We start from the raw sequence: 22,215 nt of genomic DNA, 5'->3' as shown, positions 1-22,215 counted from the left end.
GAAGTCTCATATTTGCCCAATTTCAGATGGAAACCTTCCCCTTTTCAATTTGAGACTAATTCATTTCTTGACTCCTGGTTACAGTGCAAGATATCACAAACACTCCCAGCCTCGGCTGGCTCTGATTTATATCGTTAAGAATCATTTACTTGCAATTAAAATGAGCCTTCAGGGCTTTTGCAAACAAGCTGGATTAGCTAACAGTAAAACATTTGCTTTTCGTAAACAGCGACTTTGGGCGACGAAACCGTCTGGGAGGGGAACGAACCAGCTGGAGCTGCCCCGGGGCTAAGGGCAGAGGAGAACCAGGAGGGACATTTCAGATTTCACCATAACTCCCCTATAAAACCCCCACGGCACCCCTGAGCAGGGGCATGCTGCGGGGACCCTCCCTGGGGGGTGCTGGGTGCACCCCTGGGCTCAGCTCCGGGACCCCCGGCACAGCGGTGCCCCCAGCACCCCCATCTCCCACCTCTCTCCCTCCTGCTCTGGGGACCCTCTGGGCCATGGGATTCTCCCTGCACCACTCGGGGCTCATCCCCCATTGCCTGGGAACCCCAAAAAGGGTCTGGACAAGTCTCCATGCGCAGCCCCGGGGATTCGGGACCTGCACGCTGCAGCACAGGCCTCCGGTGGAGATGTCACCTAGCAGCGTATCCTTCATAATTAAGATAATTAACAATAGGATCATGTAATTGGCAAACCCTCCTGCTCTTGGCTCCTCTTTTACAGCTGCTCCAGGCCCTGAGCAACAAGAGGACAAACCCATCCCGTACACATTAACAGATCATTCCAACAACCCTCTTAAAACATTAACTTGGCCAAACCTTGTGTGTTTAGAAGGAAAATACCCCAAATGGCGGCATGGAGACCCAGCACCCTGGGCATGTCAGAGAACTCATGAGGAGGAGCAGAGCCGGGTTAGGAGAGATGCGGGGCAGCTGGGTACCCAAAGGGGCTTGGCATCAGCTGGTAGAGGGACGTCGGAGCTCAACCGCTTGGAGAGCAACCAAGAAGAGTGTAAATATAACAAACCCCATGTTTGGCTCTTTGCAAAAGGCTCCAGCCACGCTTAAAACCGGAGATAAACCACAGCAGGATGCATTTGTGGGGTGAGATGTCTCCATTTTGGTAAAAGCCGGAGAGATTTCATGGTGTGCCCAGCAGCCATGGTGGCAAGTGGAGGGGCGGGGGGTCGCCCCCAGGGGTCAGGGCAGCTTTCGGGGGGCTCAGGCAGGAGGCAGGTCTCCTCTGGCACTTTGAAAGCCTCTGCTTAGCTGTCTGGGTTTGATTCAGGAAGAAATGGGAGTTTCTGAAAGAAACCGTGATCAGCCTGGGCTGCTCCGGCCTTGTGTAGGTGGGGGTATGAAGGTCCGGGGGGAGTTACGCGGTGCCAGCAGCAATAAAATAATAAAAGTCTGGATGCTCCATCCCTGCCTGTCTTTGTAGAGTAGCCGAGGGATTTAAATCATTGCTAATTTTCAAATGGTGTATTGGGGAGGGGGCTGGGGCGTGGTTTTGTCAGTTTTTATGAAAATGAATGTACTCAAATTGAATGTAAAACTGACTTCAGTTTTAGGAAATTGGTTGGCACTTCCCCGCCCACGGCCCGGCAGGGTGGACAGTCATGGGAGGGGGAGGACGCTGCCGCTGCCGGGGGTCCCTGCCCTACAACTAGTGCCCCAAGCTCTTAAAAGTAGACGTAACTCTTCAGGTGAAGCAGCCTGCAGTTCTTCATGTTTTTAAGGGGAGATTTCCCCGTCTCGGGAATGGGAAGGGGCAGGGGAGGGCTGGGCTGGCTGCCCCCGGCTCTGCAAACCGCTCCTGGGGGGATTTTTCAGCCCGGCTGGGTTTGAGCTTTGAACGAGGGGTTTCTCCCAGGCCTGTGCCCAGCGCGCATCTATCGTACGCCTTCAACAGCAGAAAGGGCACTTGCCTTCAATACTGAAGGGCAAAACTCACACGTGCCACAATCAAATCACCTGCACGCTTAATTTACAAAAGCAATTAAGCTTATTCTCTCCCTGGGCTGCCAAAGCCGGGACAAGCGATGGGTGCTTTTCTACTGTTGTGCACCCAGAAGAGCTTTGCTGCCTCTAACTGCACCGCTTCCCCTTTTTATTTGTCAGCTCAGGTTGTTTTTTGCACGCAGGTTGTACTCTCCGGGCTTTGCCAGGCTGATCGGCCCCCGGCCTCAGCCACGCAGGAGGACGCAGTCCCTCGCCAGCCCCTCTGGAGCAGCCCCAGCAGCCGCTGGAGCCTGGCCACGGAGCAGAGGGTGGGCAGCCGTGTTCAGCTCCAGGGATGGGCTCTGCCGGCTGGAAGAAATGCATCTCCAAGGGAAGCACAGAGTCCGCCCCAGCCCCAGCCTGGGGCTGCTGGTCTGCCCATGGTGAGATAAAATCCAGATAATGCATCTTTTTGAGTGGCTGCCCAGCAGCAGGTGGAGGTTATCCCCACGGTGTGGAGGTTATCCCCACGGTGTGGAGGTTATCCCCAGGTGCTGCTCACCCACCGCTGATGTTCACCACATCACATTTAAAATGTGATTAGGGACCAAAAGCAGCTGCCCCTTGTTGAGGTGGAGGAGACGGCAGAGCTGGTGGCGTCCCCATGTTGTCCCTAGCTGGTGGCTATGGTGAGAAACCCCCTGTGCTTGCTCGCCTACCCATGGCTCAGAGCAGGAGCACCCAGCCCACAGTAAAGACACGGAGTGGGGTGACTTACACTCCCGGGCAAACAGAGCACATACTTTGCTTGCCCGGCCCTAACACCCTGCCCCCAGGCAGCAAAGTGGTGCCATATCAAGGGAGATAGATGCCGTAGCCATGTTCCTGCCTGTCCTTCCTCCATGCTGGGGTGTTGCGAGGTCTCCTTGCCCTGCACAGCTCAGCCTGCTGCGACCAGGACAGGACAAGAGGTAAAGGGCACAAACTTGGCCACTTGTTCCATCTCAACATGAGGAGGAACTTCTTTCTTGTGAGGGTGGCAGAGCCGTGGCACAGGCTGCCCAGAGAGGTGGTGGAGTCTCTGTCTCTGGAGACATTCCAACCCCACCTGGAGGCGTTCCTGTGCCACCTGCTCTGGGTGACCCAGCTCTGGCAGGGGGTTGGACTGAGTGATCTCCAGAGGTCCCTTCCAACCCCTGCCATCCTGTGATTCTATGAGCATGCGCTGGCAGAAGGTGGATGGGATGGAAGAGGGTGGGATGGGTGCAAGGGGAGCAGAACGAGCCAGTGGGGTTTGCCTGAGCTGCAGCTGAGCACATCTGGCTAAGCCATTACCTCTCCTTTTGAAGCCTCTCTGTTTGGTGCTCTGGTAACAGGACAGAAACCTCACAACCTGTGTCAAAGGCGTTTATGTCTGCTCTAATTAAGAAGCCTGAGGATGCTGCAGAGCTGCTGTGAGCATGTCAAGTGCCGTCCTCCCTCCAGGCTGCCAAGCTGGAAGGAAACCCAGCAGAAAAGAGCTGTCCTGAAGGAAAAATAAATCACTTTCTGGCCACTGCCATGAGAGTGACCCAGGCGAGCCTGCAGGCGAAGCAGCTCCTCTGCAGGCGAGGTGGCCGTGCCCCATCTGCTTTGCGGTGCCGGGGGCGGCAGGATTGGGGCTGTTTGAGGGGGATGCAGGTTTGGGCGAGCAGAGGCGCTCGGTGACGTGGGTTCCTGCATCTTTTTGCTCAGAGAGCAAAAAAGCCACCGTTGTGGCTTTTCATGGCGTTGGTTTGTGGCTTATCGTACCTCTCGGGGCACCGCTGATGTAGCTTAGGAGCAGCTTCCCAAAGGCAAAGAAAGCCCGTTTTGGGGAGGAGGGGACACGATGCCCTGAACCATGATGGCTCCCAGGGTGTTGGCGATGGATATCGGTGTGGAGCTGGGCTCTGTGGCTGCGGTACCTGACAAAGTGACCTGCTGCCTGCAGGCCCTCTTGTGCATCCCCACACCTCTGTCCGTCCATCAGTGCAAGCAGCTAGTTTTACAACAGATTTATCTTTTTTTTGTTAATATAACATTAAAAAAAACCAACACAAAAGTTGATGAGAAAGCCCTGGCAGGCTGATGCACAGGGCTCCTGCGGGCGTGCACCCATGGTTGTGTCTCTTCTCCACCTGCAGGAGAGAGGGGAGAGTCCCAGGTCAGGGGCAGGCAGCTGCCTGCACAGGTGGCCACTTGCCCTCTGGCTTGTGCCAGCCCACCAGCCTCGCAGAGTCGTGAACAATTGCAGGTTTTATGCAGCATTTTATGTTCTTTTTATTGAAATCTGGACGTAGTCTGATGTAAAGGATGTGGTGTCAGGCGAAAGCCGTCTGTGGTGTGGATGCCCCTGGGAGGGCTGAGGGAGCAATCGAGGGTCTCTACCCCCTATAACAGAGGGGCTGAAGGTCTCTAGATCTGCGGCTGCAATTGGAGCTCTGTTCTCACTGAGCAGAGATTTTGTGGCCACGAGGTCCACAATTTGGCAGCACTTGGAAAAGGTCCTTCTTTTGCTCACAGCCCCCTCCCTGATGGTTTTGGTTGCAGGGACACCTCCCACCAGCCCAGGTTGCTCCAAGCCCCGGCCAACCTGGCCTTGAACCCCTCCAGGGATGGGGCAGCCACAGCTTCTCTGGACAACCTGGGCCAGCGGCTCACCACCCTCACAGCAAACAATTTCTTCCTCACATCTCATCTATATCTCCCCTCTTCCAGTTTAAAACCGTTCCCCCTCATCCTGTGGCTCCCCTCCCTGATCCAGAGTCCCTCCCCAGCTTTCCTGGAGCCCCTTTAGGGACTGGAAGGGGCTCCAAGGTCTCCCCGGAACCTTCTCTTCTCCAGGCTGAACCCCCCCAACTCTCTCAACATGTCTTCGTAGCAGAGGGCCTCCAGCCTATTTTAGGTTAAAAACTACTGTGACGCTTTAGAAGCCTATATTTAATTGCCTGATTTTTTTTTTCTTGATATTTAAAAAACCCAAAAAATCAACAACCATCCTGCAACTTGGGATATTTTAAGACATTTTTCAAAGCATTAAAATGGCCAGAAAGGAGAAATGGCTGTGTGGAAAGAGAAGAGGGACAGATCTCTGGTGGTCGGTGGTGGCTCTTGCCCTGGTTACCTGGGAGGTGGGGATGGAGGGGCTCTCGCCCATCCTGAGTCCCCTTGATTCCCTTTAGAGGAGCAACTTGAGCTCATACAGACACTTCCCAATAGCAAGGTGAACACACTGTCTCTTTTGAGATGGTTTTTGCCTCACTTTTGAGCAATGAGCTGAGGTCACTGCTCAAAAGGTAGCTCTTGCCTCCTGAAGACCTTTGAGCAGGACGCTAATTCCCTCTAGTTATCAGCCACAGCTTCCTCTGATTATATGCGGTATTTATTTGGTGACTGGATAGTATGAACCTATAGAGTTATTAATTATGACCTTAATCTGATCATTGCTTTGTTCCATTTTTAATTAGCTTAGTAAAACTGAAGTCATTTAACTTGGTAATATACTTGCTTAAGTGCACAGCTGAATGCATATCCTTTTTATATCCATCAGAAGCACTCGGGACTGGCTCTCTCCATCAAACTGCAACCTGGGACATGAACTCTGAGCAAACCTCAAGTAATATGAACTTTACAAGCAGGCTGCTCCGCTCCAAAGTGGCTGAGTAGTCCCCTGTACCCCTGCTATAGCTGGCGGCAGGAGCCAGGGTGCGCATAAAATGCCCTGGTGTCAGGCAGCGGGGGAGAAAACGGGGATGTGAAGCCCAGCGACCGTGCAGTCAAGAATCTGCCTTTTTCTGATCAGCACAAGGGAGCGTTTCATCCAGGCATGAGGTTTAGAAGAGCACAAACCCAGGTGTTTTAGTGGGCACCGCATCGCCGCTCCTGAACGGAGGGAGCTCCGTCTGTGCACGCTCTCGTGCCGATGGGTCAGCGGAGACTCGCAAGCAGATGGATGGTCTGGAGTTCTCCGCTCTCAACAGTTTTAGTGATGCTCACGGGAAGCTTTTATCCCAGTATCTTGGAAGGAAAACGAAGCTGCTAGCAGAGGGCATGGGGCTGGGCAGTCTCGACTGCATCCTGGACCTGCTGGCGTTAAGACATCCCCACCACACAGGCCAGCTGGGCAGCAGGGCTCAGATTTTGTAGCCTTTGAGGCTGACATCTGATGACTCATTTGTGGTCCGAGGACTCAGATTTTCCTAATCTGGGATCTCGCTGCACTCCCAGCTCTCCTGGGTTACACGGGGCAAATAATTTCCTTGGTTTCCCCACCTGTAAGGAAGGGATAACAGCGCGGGCGGCCACTGACGGGCCCTTGGAGAGCCGTGGATTTGAAGTGCTCTCACTGGAAGGGGTTTACAATTGCTTTTCCCAGCTTCTCTACTTTTAGACGTGCACAGGGTTTCGGATGGCTTCTGTAAATGTAAGGATATACTGCGGGGCTCTGCGTGCCCTAAAAAGCTGCACTGCTGCTTCTCTGCATCGCAAAGTACCTGTTGCACCATCCCCCAGGGCCGCATCCGTGCCCAGCGGTAACTGCTACACTGATACAGCTATGGTGGTCTGGAGGAGGTGCTGGGGGCGAACGCGTGGCATGGATGAGGTTTTTAAACAGAGTAGTAGCACAAAAAAGTGGCAGTAGTTTGACAAAAAGTCGCGTTTTGCCCTTTTTCTCCCCTCCTGATTGCATTTGGTGCCAGCCCTTGCATGAGCGCTCGTGCCAGTGGAGCCGGGGCGGCAGAGGATTGCGGCAAACCGAGACCAGAGCCTGCGCAGATTTACCAAAATCACGTTGCAACCGCACCTTACGTAGGCAGAGGCATGGGGATCATTAGGCACAAGAGTGCTAATGAAACAGAGCCACTTCCCCGCCATGTTTTCTACTTTCTCCCACTTCATTGCTTAATTCACGGCAGGGCAGTTCCACATCCATCCTCTCGGGATTGAATTTGAGCAGAACTGTATTTAATCACCTGTCTCATTAATCCCTAACATTCTGTGTGCAGACCTCGCTAACGGAGCTGTGCAGGAAGGCAGTGGTGGGGTGGGAAGGAATTAAACAGCCTTATCCTAACAGAAAGCCAAACCACCAGTTTCTCAGCTGCCAAATGCTGTAACTCTACTGGTTTTACTGGAGGACGTGGCTTGAAATCTCCTGAGTGCCCGAGCACCATGCTGTGAAAGAAAGATGGATGCTGCGGAGCCGGAGCAGGGCAATGCCCCCCAGGGACAGGGCGACACTTGTCTCAGAACTAGACCAAAAGTTATGGCATGGTTGTCCCTAACCCCTGAGACCACCTCCAAGTTATCTGGGGTGAGTGTTCCCTTTGGATTGCACCTTTTTCCCTGGAAAATGCGGGTGGCAGGACCAGTGCTACGGGGCAAGGGGTGGCCCCCGTGTTTGCTGGCCCCGGGGCTGCAGTGGGGAAGGATGCGGCTGCAGAGGATTGCCATGGTTACAGGCGCTTTCCTCATCGTCCTTGTGGTTAGTAACCGCTGCTCAGGGCCATGCACCACAAAGCAGCCGAGGAAAAGGCGCTGGGATTTCCGAGCCCTCCTGATGTCCGTGTTCCCCTGGGCAGGGAAGGCAGAGTCTGCTCCCCAGGAGGGAGAAGGGGACCCCTTCTTCTGGCCTAAACTAGACAAGTGAAGGTACTTCACTTGGCTTCAAACCATCCCTCCACGCCATTCTCCCCATGCCACTGCCTGTCCGTGAGCACTAGGCAAAAGCAGTGGGGAACTCGGTAAGGGAGAGAGACTCTGCACAGTCATAATTATTAATTTATGCTCAGAAGCCATGCAAAACCCTTCCAGCCCCTGTCTAGCAGTCACGTGCTGCTTGCTGTCTTTCCCTCCTCTGGTCTCTCATCTTTGCTCTCCCTTTCATCTCTTCTTGTTGCTCCTCATGTCATGTGTCAGCTTGGATTATGGTCCTCACTTCACCGAGCAGAGACCCGTGATGCCTGCTCCCTATGCCGGGCCCTTGGCAAGTGGCAGCTCTTCCAAAATACAGCGGGGCGGCGGGGGGGGGGAGCGGGAATCCAAAAGGCAAGTTTAGGCAGACAGTCCTCCTCTGGAGGAACTCCCACAGGTTTCCTCCTAAAAGCTGTTAAATCTCCAAAGCATCCCTTTGACACAACATCTGTGGGTCTACAAAACCTGTCCTTTCTCCCTGATCTGCCTGTACTTAAGGAACCACCCACCCCACCTAATTGGGGATAATTAACACCCAGGCACAAAAAAAGCAACAGTTGGCACACCTCAGGGTTGTGATAATTTGGGTTTGACCGTGTCCCCGTGTGAACTGGCTCTGCTTTGGGCTGCTTGCACCCTGCTTTGGGGCACTACTCCTTGTTCCTCGCTCCCCGTCCAGATCCCATTTCTCTCGGGCACCGTGAGAGCAGTGGGTGATGGGGACCGACGCGCTCTGCTCCAGCAGGACAAATGGGGTTGGTTTTCTTTTCTTTTTTCCCCCCCAGCATTTCAGCTATAAATAATTGAGCATTTTAAAACTCCATTTCTGCCACAAGACCCTGGAGGAAAGGGTCTGGATCTGATATACAGATATATTTCTAAGCGGCGAGAGATTGATTTGTGCTGCTCCTGCTCAGTTGACACCCGCAGTCGGTCACCTCAGAAAGGCTCAGCCTGCTCCTGCGAAGAGGAAAAATCGCCGGCTCCCGAGCAGCCCCACTGCAATACTTGTGCTTGGGGACACAGCAGTGTCCCAAGCCCTGCCAGCGGCACCTGGGACATTTGCCCCTCCGGACAGGGCGCAGCATCAAACCATCTGCCCAGGGCATCCCACAGCAGAGCAAAGCAAGCGCCAAAGCCAGGGCAGCTCGGAGATCTCTGCAGGGACATGCCTGTGGGAACAGGCCATGTCCCCCGGGGTGGGCCCGGAGCAAACCTCCCCCACCGTTCAGGGAGTTTCTGTACCTTATGTGGCTGGTTTCCAGGGAGGAATAACAGCTCGGAGCCTCAAGGCCTTGTAACTGGCTCTTCCTGCTATTGCTTTCTGAAAATAACAATAGTGGGAGGTTTATGTTCCTTCTTTTTTTCTTTTTTCTCTTAATTCACTTTTTTCAGCAATGTTACGATTGCTGAAGTGGAGCTTTCCCTGATGTGATGTCAGGGTAAACCGCACGGCAAAATTACAGCCAGCCGAATTAGCGCTGTGTTTTCTGCTGCTCTCCAGCATTTGTGACAACTATTAGCTTTCCAGTGACAATTATTAGCTTTCCAGTGCCGAAGCGAGTTGAGTGCGATCCTTCCGCCAGCTCCCACCTCTCCAGTTCTCTCCATGCTCTGGATGGCACCAAGACCCGTCTCAAAGTGCAGTGCCAGCTCTGGGGGTGATTTGAAGTGCCTGACTTGTGCCTGCAGTGTCCCCCCCGCAGCAATGCCACCTACGGGCATCGCCAACAAGCCGGTGAGCAGAAATATGCTAAAGCTGCCAATACTTTCCTGGAAAGATGCAGAAATAAGCAAGTACCTTTATATACACTATCTCCTTCTTTTTTTAATCTATACACAGAAGATGGGTGAGACCCTTTATTTTGGGGAAGCTGCACAGACAGCCCTTTGGCACCTTACGCCCCGCGAGCCGAGTTCGGGCAAGTCCATCCACTCTGCCCATGCTTTAAAGCCACGTAACTAACCCAAGGTAGCTCCTCGTCCCAAAACTAGAATTTTTGTGGATTTGCTTAATCCATTGGACAAAGCGGGTTGAGATAAGTAGGGCAAGGACGGGAGAAGAAGCATCTATGTTCTCGAATGAGAAAGCCAAGGCAAGGATACTGCTCTTCATAGAATCATAGAATGGTTTGGGTTGGAAGGGACCTTAAAGCCCAGCCAGTGCCACCCCCTGCCCTGGGCAGGGACACCTCCCTCCAGACCAGGTTGCTCAAAGCCCCGTCCAGCCTGCTCCTGTCCTTGGCAACCGCACACAGGCTGGATGGATCCAGACGGATGGGTGAGACCTGAGCTTCGCGTTTCTACCTCTGTGCCAAGCGTGCAGAAACATTTCCTATGCAGCGACCAACCAAGCTTCTGGAGAGCTGGGAACGATCACTCAGAGGCATGGGAAAGCCCCACATGTATCCCGGAGGAGACACCACTGAACCCAGCAGGATGCTTCGTAAGTCAGTGGTACCTTTTCCTCCTTCGCATAAGAAAGAGCAGAGATCAGCAGAAAAAACTGCTGGGTGTGATGCTCATCCTCTTGCTACAATACCACAGGAGGTGGGAAGCCCTACTAATTTTTTGCCTGGTTAAAAGGGAACCTGGTAAAAGGATTTATTCAAGTCTTGTTAGATAAATACTGCCCCATTCTTCCTCCTCCCTGGGGTACAGACAGGCAGCATGGCCACTTGCCCACACGGACAAGCTCAAAGATGGGGAGGAAATGTGATTTTTCCCTGATGACTTTCCTCCCAGTAATCTTAGCTGCTATTTGTAACGGCAGCAGATACCGCATCCTCAGACAAAAATCTGCTTTTCAAGTGATGATGGCCCTTTTTATAATAAATGCTGCCAACTCCCAGAAGTGATAGCTCACAAACAATCAACGAGAGGACAACGGGAATGCTCTTTGAGATGTTGTGCGGAATAGATCATCCACTGTACAGCAACAAATCAAATTTAGGGAGAAAGAATTTGAAAACAAATTACCTGCGAGATATTTCAAGCTGACAGCAATTTGGAGCAACTTAGGTCTGTCTGGTAAGAACTGTATTCCTTTTATTTCCCTGTCAATAGCAGCTACCTTATGAGATTGGTTTCTCGTTGATAATTCTCTTGTCTGGAACAGAAACTCCTGAGTACACTTAAGTTGATAACTCTCTCTTTGATCACATTTCGGTAGCAATGCTTTTCACCTTGACGACAGGATTTCTCCCCTCGGATGAAGTTTCGATGCCTAAAAAGCCACGTGGGTGTGGGACATCCAGCCTCAGGGCCTTCTGGTGCGTGGTCCTGGGCTTGGACTCAGGGCTGGGAATGGCAGGGATACGAGCACTAACTCGCTCTGCCTGCCTCAGTTTCCCTGCTACTACAGCAAGTATAAAACCTGCTCGTATGTATTTCTCCCTTCACAGGAGTGGGATAATTAATGCCTGCTAGTAATACCTTCCCCTTGGAAATGCTGAAACGTGAAAGATTACGGGTGCTCCTCCATGCCAGCCTGCAGGGTGAGAGGTGAGGGCGTCACCTCTTTGTGTGCCTGGAGGAGCGATGTGGAGCTTAGCACGGCATGTGCGAGTTAGCAGGAGGCGAGGGGGAAGGGAATATCAGATATGGTGCCACCACAGGCTCAATGTCCGCTCGCAGCCCTGCCCTGGCTCCGGGTTCACGTGGCAGGTGGAGCTCAAGTGCAGCGCGGCCAAGAGAGACGCTGGGGTGGAGGTGGAAGTGGGGAGGGATCCCATGGGCACACGGGGGGTCTGCATTGCTCCAGCGTCCCATTGACATCGCACTGAGTGCTCGCCTCACGCAGAATGTGGTGCCGGATGTGTTAATTGCGCAGGCAGGTCATTAACATCCATCCATCAGAGAGGATGCGGCGGGCAGGAATGTGCTGGGGGTAGAAGGGAATGCAGCAGTGCCGACATGCCCCGAGCAGGAAAGACATAAAAAGAGTGTGCTAGTCTGTAATTTGCCTGCAATTTCTGCTCGGGAAGCAATGAAAGTTTACGACTAGCCATGGCAGTGCCCCTGTATCTCTTCCAGAAAGTGGCAGATAAAAATAGGTTGGAATTGCACTGAGAAAAAGAGAATTTTGACATTCCTTTAAAAACTCTTTGCGGCCAAGTGCTCCCAGCCTATTTTGGCTGCGTACTTAGTAAGAGGGATGCTAGCTGTGGCTGACAGTCGTTTCGGTCGCCATCGGTTTAGCGCAAGCCAAGCCCTGCTCATCGGCAGAAATAAGTCTCTGCCGAGGGACGTCAGCCGAGCAGAGCAATTCGACTACTTTAATCTTTTGAAATAGAAATGAGGGGATTTGTGCTGGTTTAGCAAAGCCCTAGCTCCCCTTGGGGGTCGCGGCAGCCTTGAGGCAGGAGGAGGGTTTCCACGTTGGTTTCTCAGTTGTCCTCCTTGGTGCTTGGGACCAGCTTTTGCCTTGCCGGAGCCTCGTGAGACACTGCTGAGCTTCCAGGGAGTGTGAAAAAAGGGAGTTTGTGCTCCAGGTGTAGGGTCAGGTGCTGTCAGCATGGGATTTGTTTCCTCCTCTGGCTTCTGCTCTGTGTCTAGCATTTGGGAATAACTTACTCATCAGGAGGGAGGAAAGCCTTGATCCAGTGGTGGTTTAAATTTGTAGCTTAAGTTCTGGTCCTTCAACACCCGAAATTAAAATCACCCAGTACTTGTTTTGCACTGCATCCTCCCTGGATAAAGAAAGCAATCTTCGATGCCTATTTATTCAAGTGGTGCCTTAGAAACTACAGTCTTATTGTCTGTTCTCCATGGATATGAAATACTCAGTGACGTAACAGAGGCTCCATTTAAAATTAAGAATTTTTTTTCCCCAGTGCCCTGGGCTAAGCTTTCCTTCCCTGCACAGTCCCACCTCTCTGGGAACCACATTTCAAGCTGCTCTACGCCCTTAGTCTTCACAGCATTTTAGGATCTTTCCAGATGGAAAGTGCCATAGAAATGTAAAACCTTATTAATTAAAGGCTGAAATAGATGCAGTGTGTGGAGGTCAGTGACTCATGCAGTAGGATTCTCAGGCTTCTGCTATGCATTGCCTCAGGGCGCTTTTTTGAATGTTCCTTTCTCTGGGGCTATGACAGTTTATTACACAAAGGCTGTGTGAACCGGAGGTGAATGCAAACTACTCCGGCTAGGCTGTTCCTCAGTTGGCAAAGCAGCAACCAGTGAACCCAGTTTCATCTGAGCTTTTTGGGACAGCATAATTTCTCCTCATGAGGGTTTCTGCCCGTTTTGTTCAGGATGTCTGTGCTGTAGCGTGTGTGCGTGGGGGGATGCTGCTCGGTGCCGGCAGCCCCTGTGCTCCTGGCTGTGCTGGTGTTACGGATCGCTTTTGGTTTTCCCTTTCCAGAGGCCCCAGGAGCACTTGGAGGTGGAGGAAGAGACAATGTTTCGGTTAGGATCCAGTGGCTTTCCTGACCATGAACCAAGGCATGTTGCTAGTAGACAGCTTTTCTTGGAGGGGGTGGGCAGTGATGGTGAACACAGCAGCCCTGGGGCAGCAAGCACTGGTGGCTGTAACCCTGGCCCTGGTAAATCCGTTCTTCTCCTGACTGAGGGTCATCTAATTGAGGCGGGTGTTTTAGCTATTCTGCTGCAATGTACAGCCTAGGTGGTGCAGCTGCAGTCCCACCAAAAGCAAGCGTTTCTACCCTGCTAACTGCAGTCCTGAGGCATGCACGGCCCCGGGACGTTGGGATTTGCTTCCTGGCTGTGTGGACTTTGATTCCTAACTGGATCTTGGGAGATGGCCTTAATTCTTGATGTATCTGAGCCCTGAAGAGGGATGGTGGTGCCTCCCAGCTGTGCAGGAAGGCTGAGACCAATACTGGGGAACCCACAGGACTTAATGCCACAGCATGCGTGAGATGAAATTTGTGCCAGACCCTCAATTTTGTCACTTTGCTGGCTTCATCAGAGCCCCCAGTCCTCAGGGAATGCTGCGTTTTGGGGTAACCCCCGTCGCGAAGCTCCCCCAGCTGCAAGGTCCCTACCTTGCTCCTGACCAAGCGGGGACGGGTACCTCTGCAGAGACAGCGGAGGTGACAAGGCTGCACCGTCACTGCTCCTCTGCAGTCAGCGCAGCTGGTGGCACAGCACGGCTGCCCTGGGGCTGTCCTCGCTGCACAGCGTGACATCAGCTTGCAGAGAGCCTCAGCCCGCTGGTATTTGGACCCTGAGTTTCTTTTATCATATTTTTAGTTTTTCGTCTTTCTATTGGTTGACCGCTGCCCGATCAGCCTCTACTGCAGCAACTTCTGCCAGTCAGTACACCGCTCTACATCATCTCCTCTTTCCTCATTCCTTTTATTTCCTTCATTCCCTCTTAAGTCCCCTGTTAGCATCTCCTGCCCCAACAGCCCTGTCTTTGCACCCCTCACTTCTTTCAACGCTCACTCCTCACAAATAACAAAACAAAACCATGCTTTTAAAAAAAAAAAAACAAACACAAAGACCAAACACACATTTTGAAACAAGCACGAAGGGACGCACAGAGCAACCACTTCATTTCAGCAATGTCGTGATAGAAATAGAAAATCCAGTTCCAGCTGAAGCATATAATTTAGACCCTGTGTATACTGGGACTGGCAGGCAGCGTCGTTACACTGGGTGCTGCATAAACAAGACCCCCTTGGCACACAAACCTACCCTGGGATTTCACAGCGACAGGGCGGCTTTCCTGCTGTGATGACGCCCATACGGGTGTCTTGGGGTGGCACTCGTCGGGGACTGCCCTTGTGCACACCTCTGACTAACGCGGACACGCTGCCAGCAGTGCGCAATCGCCAGCCACGGCCTGCTCTTACCTGCTACACCTCAAATTGCCCTAACAGAGGCGAGACTGAAAGCGTTTGTTTATTTTATGCACTTAACAACCTACCCACAGTATCGCTGCGGCGGCCTCTCCTCCCCGCCTGTCCTCTCCCCTGGCTTACGTTTCTTTTTCACCGAGCAAAAAGGGGCGAGAGAAACATTTAAAAAAACCCCAGGAAAATGGGATTACAAAACCACAAACACTGTTAAAAGGGAGATTTGGGGTCAAGCAGAAAACTTCTAACTCATTTCAGAAAATGGATTAGATTTCAAGCTGCCGGCACAGCCTGATGCTGTCTTAATGACATTTACTGGATGGGAAGTGTTAGCTATTGTTCCTGGGTGCCTGTCTAAACAACACCCTGCATTTTAGTCTCGTTGACAGAGCCTGCCACCATGTTCCAGAGAGAGCTGTTAATTAAGAGACAAAGCCCAATCTCAACCTAGCTGGCTCTATTTTTACATAATTTTATTTTTTGTTTGCTGAGTCTTTTAACTCGCTCCACGAACCAGCAGAGCTGCCAGCTGATCTACTTTCTCCTTCGCTTTTCAGTGGCGCAGTGCAGAACGTGTGATTCTCCACAACTCCAGGCCTTCCACCTTTGAGTTTGTAGTTTTAAAAGGGATTTTTTTTAAAGTCTGACATTTTGTCCTGAAAGGATGTGAGACGTGCAGAACCGCCGAATGTGGAAGCCACCACAGGAGGCCAAGACATGATATTAAAAGGAGTAATGAAAGAAAGCAAGCTATTGAAGTGTAAACTCAATTTTACTGAGAGTATGCTACAGATCAGAAATGAGTAGTTTGAATCCCTGGTGCAACTGACACCAAAATATTAATGGTTTGGTACAAGCAGGAAATACAAAGAGCTTAAAAAAAATCTGTTTGCTCTGTGTTTCCAGAGGAGCGCCTGTTTGTTAAGGCACTGAAGACCCTATATTATTTTAATAATGTGCATCTCAGGCAGTATCATAATTACAGATCTCGCTTTCTTTCAATTAATTTTACTCACTGACAAGGTTGGAGTCTTGATCCCTATCTTCTTTCTGGACAGTAAAACAACGGTACTCCATTTATTTCCTTGTCTTGGATCCCTTTCTTGGATTAAACCTGCAGGAAGGAAAAATGCAATCTAAATCGCTGCAGGACGCCGCCTGTCTTCCTGCAGGAAAAGCCTGTAGGAGTACATCAAAAATAGGAAACACGGCCTTGCTAATGCCATTGAACCAGGACCCGCAGGAAAGTCACAGTCCTGAACCACGGCCTTCGCCGTGGCACTGAGCTGGGGGCTGGCCCCCTCGGGAATCTGCATGGGCTGCCCATCTCCCTCAGCTAAATTATGTACCTTGAATGAACCTACCTCCCTGGTAGGTTGCCCAGTCTCTCTACATTTTGCTTAGTATTGTCCTGGTTTAAGGATGCAGTGAGTAGATTCAGGTATCTCAGAAGTGCTGGCAAATGAGTCATGAAACGTATTAAATTTATTCAATTGTTTTTACAATCCAATACAAGTGTAAGTTCTGCAGAGACATTTGTATTAAAACCCATCTCAAAACACACCGCAAAAAATCCCTGAGTAATTTATCGTAGGATAAAAATGGTCACACTCACACAAGAGGCTCACTCAGACTTTTCAAGGAAACCTTTGAAACAAACTACCGCTTAAAGACGAGTCTCCCCATCTGCAAACCTGCCTCTCTGGATTGAGGTTGGGTCCCTAAAACCTCCCTTTCTTCAGAGAGGGGCTCTGGTGGCCCTGCTCGTACCTCAGGGATTTCCCATGTCCCTTCTTCCCTGTGTTCTGGTTATTCATAGAATCACAGAATCCCAGACTGGAAGGGACCTCAAGGATCATCTGGTCCAACCTTTCTTGGAAAAAGCACGGTCTAGACAAAATGGCCCAGCCCCCTGCCCAGCTGAATCGTAAAACTGTCCAACGCTGGGGAAGCCACCACCTCCCTGGGGAGATTATTCCAACGGCTGATTGTTCTCATTGGGAAAAATTTTCCTCTTATGTCCAATTGGAATCTCCCCAAAAATGACTTGTACCCGTTACCCCTCATCTTTTACCCCTCATCTTTTCCGTGTGACTCCTTGTAAAAAGGGAATCTCCACCTTCTCTGTAGCCACCCTTTAAATGCTGGAATGTGGTGATAAGGTCTCCCCTAAGCCTTCTTTTCTCGAGGCTGAACAAACCTAATTCTCTCAGCCTTTCCTCATACGACAGGCTTCCCAGTGTTTGGATCATCTTGGTGGCCTTTCTCTGGACCCTCTCCAGTCTGTAGTCTCATAGCAGGGACCAAAACTGAACACAGTGCTCCAGGTGCGGCCTGACAAGCACCGAGTAGAGTGGAATAATGACTTCTTTGTCTCCGCTGGTGATGCCCTTGTTGATGCAGCCCAGCATCCCGTTGGCTTTCTTTGCTGCAGGAGACCACAGTTCACTCATACTGAGGTAGTTGTCCACCAGGACACCCAGGTCTCTTTCCACAAAGCTTCTCCCCAGCTGGGTAGATCCCAGCCTGTGCTGTACTCCTGGATTATATTTTCCCTGGTGCAAGACCTTACACTTGTCCTTGTTGAACTCCATAAGGCTCTTGTAAATCCACACTTCCAGCCTATCCAGGTCTTCCTGCAGGGTGGCTCTCCCTCCAAAAGCATCCACTAGAGACATGTGCATGGAAACAAGACTTTTCCTAAAAGCAACACTTTTCAAGAAGGTTTATATGCTTCAGGTTCTCAAAACAAAACACCGGTTTACAAAATCCAAGAGAAACCCAGCTGTAACTTTTCCTCCATCTCCTTCAATTCTGTGATTCTGTGTGATTCAAAACCCAGCATCTGTCACCCCCCCACTTCTGCACAGACCTTTCATGTCCTGCGCTACCTCAGGTAGATGAAGCCAGGTTATAGAATAATGGAATCGTCAAGGTTGGGAGGGACCTTTCGGATCATTGAGTCCAACCATCAACCCAGCACTGCCAAACCCACCACTAAACCATGTCCCACCAAGTCTACCCATCTTTTAAATACCTTCAGGCATGGCAATTCAACTGCTTCCCTGGGCAGCCTGTTCCAATGCTTGATAACCCTTTCACTGAAGAAATTTCTCCTAATATGCAATCTAAACTTCCCCTGGCACAACTTGATGCCATTTCCTCTTATCCTATTGCCTGTTCCTTGGGTGAAGAGACCAACCCTGTTGGAGTGGGGCCAGAGGAGGCCCCGGAGATGCTGGGAGGGCTGGAGCCCCTCTGCTGTGGGGACAGGCTGAGAGAGCTGGGGGGGTTCAGCCTGGAGAAGAGAAGGCTCCAGGGAGACCTTGGAGCCCCTTCCAGTCCCTAAAGGGGCTCCAGGAAAGCTGGGCAGGGACTCTGGATCAGGGAGGGGAGCCACAGGATGAGGGGGGAAGGTTTTAAACTGGAAGAAGGGAGATTGAGATGAGATCTGAGGCAGAAATTCTTTACCCTGAGGGTGGTGAGCCCCTGGCCCAGGTTGCCCAGAGAAGCTGTGGCTGCCCCATCCCTGGAGGGGTTCAAGGCCAGGTTGGACGGGGCTTGGAGCAACCTGGGCTGGTGGGAGGTGTCCCTGCCCAGGGCAGGGGGTGGCACTGGGTGGTCCTTAAGGTCCCTTCTAACCCAAACTGTTCTATGATTCTATGACCCCCCGTGGCTACCCCCTCCTTTCAGGGAGCTGTAGAGAGCGAGAAGGTCTCCCCTCAGCCTCCTTTTCTCCAGGCTGAACACCCCCAGCTCCCTCAGCTGCTCCTCACCAGACTTGTGCTCCAGACCCCTCACCAGCTCCACTGCCCTTCTCTGGAGCCGCTCCAGAATCTCACCGTTCCTAACATGTTTTTTTGATTCTATCCCAAAGCCCCGGTGTTCCCCCCGCCCTGGGGGGCCGGAGCTGAGGGCGGGGGGGCTCAGGGGACCCCGTGAGGGCCCGGCCTCACCTGCGGGCGGCGGCGGGCCGGGGGCGGCGCGGCGGGCGGTGCCGGGAAGAGCGGCCGGGCCGGGCCGGGGCGCGCGGGGCGGGGAGGCGCCCGGAAGAGCCGGTTTCCTCAGCGGGACGGGAGCGGCGCCGGGAGGGAGGAGAGACAAAGCGGCCGGGGGCCGGAGCGGAGCGAGAGGAGGCGGTGAGGCGATCCCCTTGCTTCCCGGTAAAGTTGTGGAGGGGTTTTCGGCTGCGGCCGCGCCGCCCCGTTTCTCCGAGTTGGAAAGTTTTGGGCGGTGAGGCGGGCTGGGCCCTGCCGGCCGCCCGTTCTCTGTGAGGGGAGCGGAGCGCGGCCCGGCCCGGCCGAGAGGAGAGAGGAGCGGGCCGCGCCGCCGCCTGTGGGGCGTGGGCCCGGGCCTTGGGCTGGTCGCGCTGGGAGGCCGCGCTGGGCCAGGCCGGTGTGGGGAGGTGGCGGCCGGGGCGGGGGCGGTGGGGGGGCGCGGTGTGTTTTGGGTCGATGAGAGTTGGTTTTTTTTTTCGGTGGGAAAAGCGGCGGAGGAGCCCGGTTGCTGGAGAAGTTTGTGGTGGCGCCGGGGGCTGTGGGGAGAGGCTCCTCCCCGCCCAACCGGGGCCGCTCCCCGGCGGTGGGCCCGGGCAGGGCTGCCCGCCCGGCCGCACGGAGCCGGGCTCGGCCCTGGGGTGGGCCGGCTCCTCCTTTCGGCCCCCCCCGCCCCTCGGATCTTCTCCCGTCTTCCCTCTCGCCCCAGTCGGTGGTTTCGGTACGCAAACCAGCCTCTCTTCTCTGGGAACAGCCCCCTCGCCTTGGCTCTTGCCACGTTTTTCGACACCCACCTCTAATCTGCTCGTACGCAGTAAGGCTTCTCCTTCGCTGGCAAGAAGTTTCGTGCTACTTTTTACAGCCGAAAAGTAGGGAGAGCACCTCAACTCTCAGCCGCCGGTTTATGCGCGACCCTCGTCCCTGTGGTCACGGGTGGCTGGGCAGCGTGTATCAGCTGGTTTTTATTCACTGCTCACTCCACTTCAAACCTTGTGAAATCTTTCAGCCTGAAAGCTTGCAGGAAAGTGTGCGGCGCGCTTATGTTGAGCGAAGAATTGGCTGTGGTCAAGGGACGCTTCCCGGCCCGCCTGCCCTGCCCAGGAGGCGACGGCTGTCTGCTGGCGAGGGCCATCGATCGCTCACTCGCCCAGCCTGGGGTATGAGCCTCCATCACCCTGTCCTCATTCCAGCTCTCGAGTTATGACTCAAGGCATGTCTGGGTTATCTGTATTGAACTAGTCTGGGAGCTCTTTGCTGCCCTTCCCCCTCTTCCCCCCCCCCCCCCCTTTTTTTTTTTCCTTTGTCTTTTGTTTTTTGAGATGGGGGTTGCGTGAAAGGTATTCTCGGCACTTGAGTTATTTATTTCCTGCATTTCACGCACAACGCCCCCCCCTCCCCCCCCCAACTATGAGTGGGGAAGCGGGGGGAGGTGGGAGAGGCTCTGTTAGCTGCACACTTGTGCTAATGCACGTCCTCAGTCCTGCTGGCTGCACCGGCCTTCGGGTACTTTCAATCCCAGCTAAAGGCTGTGGTGTGGTTTGTTTTGGTTTTGTTTTTTCAGCTCCTGGGTTGGTTTGTAGGCAGGTTTGTGTTTAAATGGAGGTGAAAGCCCGGTTTACTTTACTGTGCGGTCTTTTAGGTACCCTGTGGTCTGTCTTGGGGTGCTAAGGCCACATTAAGTGTTTAGTAGGAGTTGTTTCTTCCTGCTGAATTGAAACTTTTTGTTTAAAAAGGGCATAATTTTATGTTGGGTCACTAACTGTTTTTTATTTACCGAGAAACAGTTTTTAAAATATCAAGGAGATGTTTTTTTGACTTTTCTCAGGAGAAACAGACAAAGGTTTACTAGTTTTTGTTTTTAAAATGCTTTGCCCTAACCTTTTCCATAATAAACAACATGCCTCCAGTCTTTGCCTTTTTTTTTTTTTTTTTTCAGCCAGCTCTAATAATAGGCCTCTGCATCAGAGATTAAAAGTTTATGCAAGGTGGCAGGGGGGAGCACAGCAGGCAGGGATTAGAAATCCCATGCCCAAACTGATGATTTAAAATACCAAATAAAATCCCAACGTAAATATTTACCTCACAATAAATTTTCAAGCTTTGTGAAGCGTCAGCATTTCTATGCTGACATATGTAATGGCAGATGTTAATGTGCAGCTTCTTCATAGGGCTTCTATTGGTCTGATAAAGTTACTTGAAAGATGTAATAAAAAGTAATTTGTGGGTTGTTTTTTTTTTTTTCAGCAGCACGAATATCTTCCTTTTGCAGCTGTAAGATCAAGAAACTGGTCTTGCAAAGGAATCCACATTAGTAGAAATGTTTGAGCTGGAAATACACTTTAGTAGGACTTCAGCCCTGCCTTGAAATTGTATCTGCTGTTACTATTTGATTTCTCAATTACCTTTCTCATGCAGAGAATTAGTTTAGCTCACAAAAATTCGTAGCGGCAAAACCAGTCCACTCATCGTCAGCGGATAGTAAGGCTACTCTAGAGTGAGTACCTCCGTGGCCATGATATTATTGTTAAAGGACTTGCTGTATTCAGTTTTACTGGCATCTCTTGGCTTTGCTGGACATCAAGGAAACGTGATGAGTAAAAGAGGATTGAGTGTTGTTTTGCGAGGACAGTGCCATATTGAGACAGTCATCCAACATGGTGATGAATGCCTGTTGTTATTTTCTACTGTTGTGCTGCCTTAACTGGAAATCACTCAAATTCTTGTGCTGTGGAACTTTAATGTATATAACCTTGAGGTTTTGGATCCTTTGCTTCTCTGGGAATTCACCCTAATTTAGTTTTATAGCTAATCTGGAATAGCTCTATTCAGTGAGTTTATAGCTTGTGCGTTGGTTAAACAGAGCTGCAGCTTTAGAGAAAGTGCAGATGTTTGATAATTACTACTTTTAACTTCATACTATTTTAATCTAGCGTATGAGGCTTAAAATAGAGCCTACACACAAAACTGTATACCAGCACCCTTACTGGAGGAGCTACACTGGAAAGACGAGCATTGAGAGTGACCTGCTGTGCCTCAAAGCAGAGCTGGGTGCAAATAGATTTGTTGAGGTAAAGGAATCGCAGGAGAAATGCAGTCACTGCAACTGTAAGTGGGATCTTTCTCCTTGAATGCCTGAGACTCGTTATCTTCCAGTCAGGGTGAGAATGGGTGTTAACTCTGGTTTCTGGTGTGCTGTGGGTTGGTATAGGCCCTTGTATTGGCAAATCTGATACTTAAATATGATTCATAGTTCCTCTTTGACTTTTTTTTTATTTAAAGAGCCAGCTACCTTTTCTCTAAACATGGTTACATATTTTTGTTTGTTAGTCCTAGATGTACTACAGAAAACATCAGCTAGTCTTTGACATGTGTTTCTAAATAGCTCTGGTGGAATCAGAGAGGAGTAACCTTTTTTTCCCCGTGCTTTATAAAGTGATAGAAACTATTAAATACACAGATCTAAACTAATGCAGTTTGCAAAGGGAAATTCTTCCCCAGTCTATTGACTTTCCCTTCTGTTACAATTTTTCTAACTTGCAAAAGACATCTACTTGATTAATCATTTAGACTCATGAGAATTTCTTTTGAAAGGCTTTAAGTTCAGGCATCTATGGATGGAAAAAGCAAATTTGAGGCCAGCTATAGTTTAAGGGGTAACAGTTACCAAGGTAGAGAGTGGAGCAGTGCTGAGAACATGAGACCAAGCTGGGTGCCAGTCGGTTCCCCAGT

General features: G+C 51.5%; 1 protein-coding gene across 3 annotated transcripts in view; it reads left to right on the top strand.

Annotated features, from left to right (window-relative positions):
• The first annotated feature begins 18,533 nt into the window (after positions 1-18,533).
• CTNNA1 (catenin alpha 1) overlaps positions 18,534-22,215 on the top strand; it is a 122,222-nt gene continuing 118,540 nt past the window's right edge. Inside the window, exon 1 of one of the 3 annotated variants that reach the window (XM_063348694.1) lies at positions 18,534-18,654. The gene's annotated coding sequence lies outside the window, so the exon portion shown is untranslated. Of the gene's footprint in view, positions 18,655-19,499; positions 19,644-22,215 lie in introns of those variants that run through there. The other 2 variants (XM_063348695.1, XM_063348696.1) reach the window with 2 other exon arrangements.

The sequence above is a fragment of the Chroicocephalus ridibundus genome, chromosome 11 (assembly GCF_963924245.1).
Source record: "Chroicocephalus ridibundus chromosome 11, bChrRid1.1, whole genome shotgun sequence".
Taxonomy (NCBI): domain Eukaryota; kingdom Metazoa; phylum Chordata; class Aves; order Charadriiformes; family Laridae; genus Chroicocephalus; species Chroicocephalus ridibundus.
The sequence above is the reverse complement of the archived record's forward strand: the minus strand, read 5'-3'. Positions and strand labels throughout refer to the sequence as shown.